The sequence below is a fragment of the Balaenoptera ricei genome, chromosome 13 (assembly GCF_028023285.1).
Source record: "Balaenoptera ricei isolate mBalRic1 chromosome 13, mBalRic1.hap2, whole genome shotgun sequence".
Classification (NCBI taxonomy): domain Eukaryota; kingdom Metazoa; phylum Chordata; class Mammalia; order Artiodactyla; family Balaenopteridae; genus Balaenoptera; species Balaenoptera ricei.
Window position 1 is genome coordinate 1,977,152 of NC_082651.1, and position 6,920 is coordinate 1,984,071.

At 41.7% G+C, this 6,920-nt stretch overlaps 1 non-coding gene across 1 annotated transcript; it reads left to right on the top strand.

The window, feature by feature from the left end:
- Positions 1–278: 278 nt before the first annotated feature.
- TRNAK-CUU (transfer RNA lysine (anticodon CUU)) lies at positions 279–351 on the top strand. The gene has a single exon. It is a non-coding gene; the product is annotated as a tRNA-Lys (tRNA).
- The last annotated feature ends 6,569 nt before the right edge of the window (positions 352–6,920 follow it).

The window sequence follows — 6,920 nt, forward strand, 5'->3', positions numbered from 1 at the left end:
ATCACCAAAAAAATAGAATACTTAACAAATACTACTAAAAGAGGAACGTTGACAATAGCAAATACACACACACACACACACACACACACACACACACACACAGCCCAGGAGGTTGTAAGAGCCCATTAGTAACAATGGAATATCATTTCTTACTATTTTGCCTTCACATGTAGTAGCTTGACAAGGACTCACTTTAATTGAATTGAGCCACTGAGCCCTTAGAGACGGTCCATTAAGAATGCACACGATGGGTTATTAAACAGGTGTAATGAGGGAATTCCCTGGTGGTCCAGTGGTTAAGACTCTGCACTCTTGCTGCTGAGGGCCCAGGTTCGATCCCTGGTCAGGGAACTAAGATTCCACAAGCTGCGAGGTATGGCCAAAACTAAAAAAAATAAAAAATAAAACAAACAGGTGTAATGATGCAAATTCACTCTTGGAGGTTTAGATCTTAGAGATAACAGAGGTCAACCCTCTCAGCTTCAGGATAGGGATTGTGTTTGTTTGTTCATTTTAACTTCCAACTTCATTCCGGGATCTGGGACATTGCAGAGGATGAGATTATAATCTTACATGGAATAATAATATTATCTGGCTGATATAGAAGAAGAAGCCTTTACCTTATTCTGACTTTTTCTGGACATAAACTAGCTATTGGCTCAAAGCCATCTTTCACACTTCCTACTGGTGGTCCTCTTCTTTATCCAGGAAGCTAATTATATTCATATACTTGCTCATGGTTTGGCTTTAAAAATCTCCATTTCTATGCTATGTCATTAAGATACTCTATGAATCCTTAATCCTTTCCTCACTGACTTTGATATGATGTCGTGTTACATCCAGTTACGTGTTTCTTTTTTCTTGCTTTATTCTTTATTCTGGTCTTATGCACTCCCAGACCCATCTCCTGCCCCATGTGGTCAGTGCCTTCCCTCCCCCTTCCCTCCCATTTCTCTCCCTCCCTATCCACATCCTGCCCCGGCCACACCTGTGCCCCCAGGGCCCACCATGCCCTTGGCCCTGACCTTCCCTCTAGGAATTTATAAGGGAGACATTGACAGACCACAGCCTGTCCTGGCTCTGCTCCTTCTTCTGTTTCCCTATTTAGTTATTTTACAAGCAGACTTCATAAAATCAGCTAAAAATTCGCCTTTATTCTTTCATAGATCACACAAAATTCCTAAGTCTCTTTGTTTGTATCATCCGAATGTTTAGATTTTCCTACAGTGCCACGTGATACTTTTCTGAAAGAACCAAACTGGCCTGTAAACTTTTTTTAGGAACATTGCCGCTGAAAGCATCATTGTGACCACGGGGATCGCCTGAGCTGCCTGCCTCCAGCTAATTCCCTCCGGACACGCCAGCATTTCCCCAAATTTTGTGAAAGTTGTATTTGAGAACCTGAACACTACACAGCATTACAGACACATCAGACGCTGTACATGCTTTGGGACTATTCCTCCCTTTTCTCACAGCTGTGTGATCCGGAGTAGCTAAGGGGCACTGCTGCAACCGCAGGATCCTGTCAGAAACACCGTGGTCCGAAGACAGCATTTCTCATCCTTGGTTCTTCTTTTTCTCTGCCAGCTAGGTTCCTGCGGTCCCTGACTGTAGCACAGCCCATGGGGCATCTGATCAGCTCTCTGCCCAAGCTCTTTCTAAGAGGGTCAGGCTATGTGGACTTGAAAGTCAAAACACTAGACTTTATACCCAGCCTGTCATTGTTTCCTTCTGGGCTGCCAGACTCTGCCGATGTCTGAGTTCCTGTGATTAGGCTTTTCTGCGGTAAAGCCCACAGAGTCCCTAAATGAAAGGGCTGTCTTAGCTGTTGTAAATGAGAACCCCCAAGTTAAAACGCCTAAGTCTTTTCCCCTGTTGCCTCTTCACCTATTTTCCCATCTCTTTGAAGAGCATCAGTGTCTAGGCATTGAAGAGAAACCTGGAGAGAATGCAGACAAATATGGTGAGTTTGTGCGATTTGGGAAACAGGCCAAATACAAAAGGAACTCAGGTAGATTAGCAATACCTGTACGAATGAATACGTGTAATCATTTCATCTTAAAAGTAAATAAAGCTTATTCGTGTGATTGTAGGTTAAACATCATTATAAAGGTATTTTGATGAAGTTGGTAATGTCTAATGTTGATGAACTTGAAAGGAAGCCTCGGATGTTCTTATACAGAGATTTTGGGGGATTTATCAACTCCAGGGGATCTTGATAAAGTCCGCTGGTCTTCAGCCCTTTTTGTCAAGGAGCGAACAGGCCATCCACAAGACATTGGGAAGTGTGTTCAATGTGGCACTTGGCCTGCCATTCGTCTGATTAGCTCTTCTGGAGAATGGTCGCATACTTCATTTCTTAATGTAAAATTGTAAGGTGGTATACAACATTAATTCATTTTGCAAACGTAGAGATCTCCAGTGCAATGCGAGCCCTCACTGTACTGGAACCTCAGGGACATTTCTGCAGAGCCATTCTGGACTGACCATAATGCCCAGTACAGCCCCTTCTGCCCCTGGACGGGTCCTCACACATCCTGGGACGCAGCCAGAGCAACTGTGACTGTGGACATGTCCGTCTCCTACTTGGACTGTTACTGGGGGGCTCTGCTTTATTCCCAGCGTCTAATGCAGTGCCTGCCACGCTCGTGTAATTCCTTAAAATGAAGTATTTACTGAATAAATGAAGAAACGCTTATTCCAGGCAAGTGCCTCTTAGCAGGTCAATACCACGGCTCAGCTCTTTAGGAATTGTGGGCACACAAATGAGGTACGTTCCTGGCTCAGCAGCTGTTACATCCCTGGGTGCTTTGACAGAGATACCATTTCTCTGGTCCAGGCAACAGGATATGAGGTCTGGGGGCAAGTCAGTGCCACAGAAGCCACACGCAGTCAGTGAAAGGCTGTGAAGATAAAACTGCAACCAGACTTGGCTTCTGGGGGGCTTGTGGGGAGTCTGCTGGGAGGTCGTTGCCTCTTTTCTCAGTAATGGTTTATTACATAGAAAACATGCAGGAAGGAGCCCAGTTTTCAATCTCAGTGTAACCACTTCGTGGGTCTATCACCTCATAAGTCACTTAACCGCTCTGAGTCCCCAAATCCTTATATGTTTTTATAAATTTATTTATTTATTTGTATTTTTAATTTATGGCTGCGTTGTGTCTTTGTGGCTGCGCACAGGCTTTCTCTAGTTGCGGCGAGCGGGGGCTCTTCTTCGCTGCGGTGCGCGGGCTTCTCATTGCAGTGGCTTCTCTTGTTGCGGAGCACAGGCTCTAGGTGCGTGGGCTTCAGTAGTTGTGGCACGTGGGCTCAGTAGCTGTGGCACGTGGGCTCAGTAGCTGTGGCTCGCGGGCTCTAGAGTGCAGGCTTAGTAGTTGTGGCGCACGGGCTTAGTTGCTCCGCCGCATGTGGGATCTTCCCAGACCAGGGCTCGAACCCGCGTCCCCTGCATTGGCAGGTGAACTCTTAACCACTGCGCCACCAGGGAAGTCCTCCTTATTTGTTTAAAAAAAAAAAAAAAAAAAAAAAGTAGTAACTGCTTTATTTATTTATTTATTTTTAAAATTTATTTATTTGTTTATTTCTTTTTGGCTGTGTTGGGTCTTCGTTTCTGTGCGAGGGCTTTCTCTAGTTGCGGCGAGCCGGGGCCACTCTTCATCGCGGTGCGTGGGCCTCTCACTATCGCGGCCTCTCTTGTTGCGGAGCACAGGCTCCAGACGCGCAGGCTCAGTAGCTGTGGCTCACGGGTCCAGTTGCTCCACGGCATGTGGGATCTTCCCAGACCAGGGCTCGAACCCGTGTCCCCTGCATTAGCAGGCAGATTCTCAACCACTGCGCCAACAGGGAAGCCCCCATAACTGCTTTATTTTTGTCATTAAAAAAATAAATTTCATAACTGATTGTTGTAAGGATTAAACTTCATGAAGTATGTGAACATTCTTAAAATAATCGCCAGACATTTTTTCATTGCTCAGCCAATAAACATAAATAGAATCTGAATCTGAATGTTGCGTCTGGGGAATTTATAGTTTCTTTATAGGAATATAACGGCCTCAGGAAGGTCCGTAAGAAAAATATGATTTGTTTTGAGGAAATATGCGTTATAAACAATTTAGTGGAATGCACCTTTTCTATAAAAAGCATCATTTAGTGATTGTCCGCTACGCAAAAGAGGCAACTGTTTCTAAAACCACCTGTGCTTAGGAAAAGGAAGTAAGCTTTGCAAGATCACGTCAACTGGTGACCAAATCAGGAAAGTAATTTGAGAGCCTGGATTCATGGACATGTGTTCAGCTGTTTGATTTATCCTGGAGGTGAAGCTGGAGCCAGTGGGGATAAGATGGTTGCTTCTATTTTTCTCAGCCCTGGAAGTGGATGCCGGAGCTATGAAACACACCGGTGCTTGTCCTCTTTATTCATTGCCTTTTCCTTGTTTTGCTCCCTTTGAAACATTAAATCTGTAATTTTTTAAAGTTGTTATTATAATATGAATGAAAGGCATTCTCTCTTCTCCATCTTCTGATTGCTTGAAACCACATAAAAGCAAGTGAATATGATGGGAATTAAGTCTTGGCAGTGGGTATTAGGTTGATGTATTGATTTCAAGTTGCTATTAAGGAAATAATTAAACCATGATTTTGTTGGTGATTTTATTTGTCTGCTGTGTGTGAAGGACATTTATTCACATTAGTAGAACATTAATTAATAAATTTCTATGCTGTTATATAAACTGGGGTCCATCTAAGCAAAAAAGGATAGATTTGCTTATCTAACTAGATACTATTAATTTAAGGGGAAAAAAACAACAACAGCAAAATTCCTAATCAGCAAATAATTCATTTCAAGCCAATGAGTTCTAAAAGGCCAAACGGTTGCTTGTGTTTTCTTTCTTTCTTTCTTTTTTAAATAATTTCAGCATTTAAATGTTTTTTCTTCTTTTGCCCTTACATTCTCATTGGAGTGTGTTTATTTTATTATCATGGGGCCTGCAAATATTTATTTTTAATACTCTAGTCTTAGAATAAGAAATGATATTCAGCACCAAGGCATGCACACTTACTTAGCATAAGAATGTGTTCTGCTTTAAAAGCAATTGCCTGGGAAACAGCAGTGCCAGAGCTAGAACAATTTATATTGGGGAAACTTGACTACATGAAGACACTGAGTGCTGAATTATCAGAATAATCCTGAGATCAGGATGGTGTCTTCCTATGCTTGCCTTTCCTTGCTTATCTCTGCCATGGTCATGCTGTAGTCATATTTTGATGATTTTGAATTTTCAACATCTTAGTGCATTTGCATTTTCCCTATTTTCAAGATAGAGATCGTGCTGTGTTATAAATACATTATAATGGTAATGTCAGGGTAAAGAAAACCCCCCTTTTTTTTTAATCTTGACAAGATTTTTGTCTTTCAAGTGGGGGTTGAAAGAGTAAAGATGGATTATAATTCCTTTTCTTAAAATAATGAAGAACATATTTTATAAAAGGCATTTAGAGCTGCAAACTAGCATCTATAGCTACCATTTGACTTTTTTAGTGTATTAAAAGTAGGATTTTGGGGAGAGGGTGAGAAAAGCTTAAATATGGAATTAAAGAGTTCAGTGCAATTTCAAACTATAAAGAAGAACGTTCTTACTGTTTCCAAGAAAGAAGATGTCATTTTCTCAAGATTCCACTTCTTTCTTGTATACAGCTTTCCTCTAGTAAACTATTCTTTAAACTTTCTATTGGAGGATAATATTCATTATATCAGTGAGCATGTCTGTGTAACCAGCACCCAGGCACAGGACACACCTGTATCCCAGGAGTCCCCGTAAGCTCTAGCAGTCACTACCCTCCCCACAGTAACCACCACTGACCTCTATCAACAGACTGGTCCACCTGCTTTCCTACTTTACATTCAAGGAGTCCCACAGTATCTACTTACCACTGACTTTTTAAAAATTGAAGTATAGTTGCTTTACAGTATTATATTAGCTTCAGGTGTACAGCATGGTGTTTCAGTATTTTTATAGATTATACTCCATTATATGTTATTACAAGATAATGGCTATGATTCCCTGTGCTGTACAATATATCCTTGTTGCTTATCTATTTTATACATAGTAGTTTGTACCTCTTCATCCCCTACCCCTATCTTGCCCCTGCCCCTTTCCCTCTCCCAACTGGTAACCACTCGTTTGTTCTCTATGTCTGTGAGTCTATTTCTGTTTTGCATATACATTCTTTTGTTTTATTTTTTAGATTCCATATATAAGGGATATCATACAGTACTCGTCTTTCTCTGTCTGACTTATTTCACTAAGCATAATAATCTCTAGGTCCATCCACATCACTGCAAATGGCAGAATTTTTTGGTTTTTATGGCTGAGTAATATTCCATTGTACATATGTACCACATCTTTATCCATTCATCTGTCGGTGGACACTTGGGTTGCGTCCATATATTGACTATTGCAAATAATGCTGCTATGAACATTGGGGTGCATGTATCTTTTCAAATTAGTGTTTTCATTTTTTTCCCAGTATATTCCCAGGAGTGGAATTGCTGGATCATATAGTAGTCCTATTTTTAATTTTTTGAGGAACCTCTATAACATTTTCCATAGTGGCCGCACCAATTTACACTCCCACCAACAGTGAACAAGGGTTCCCTTTTCTCCACATCCTGGCCAACATTTGTTATTTGTAGACTTTTTGATGATGGCCATTCTGACGGGTGTGAGGCAACATCTCATTGGGGTTTTGTTTCGATTTCCCTGACGAGTAGCGATGTTGAGCATCTTTTCACGTGCCTGTTTACTATCTGGCTATCTTCTTTGGAAAAATGTCTCTTCAGGTCTTCTGTCCCACCTCCCACCCACTATGCAAGGAGCAAATCTCGGAAGCCCCTCCCCTCAGAGGCAGGAGCCTCCTTTG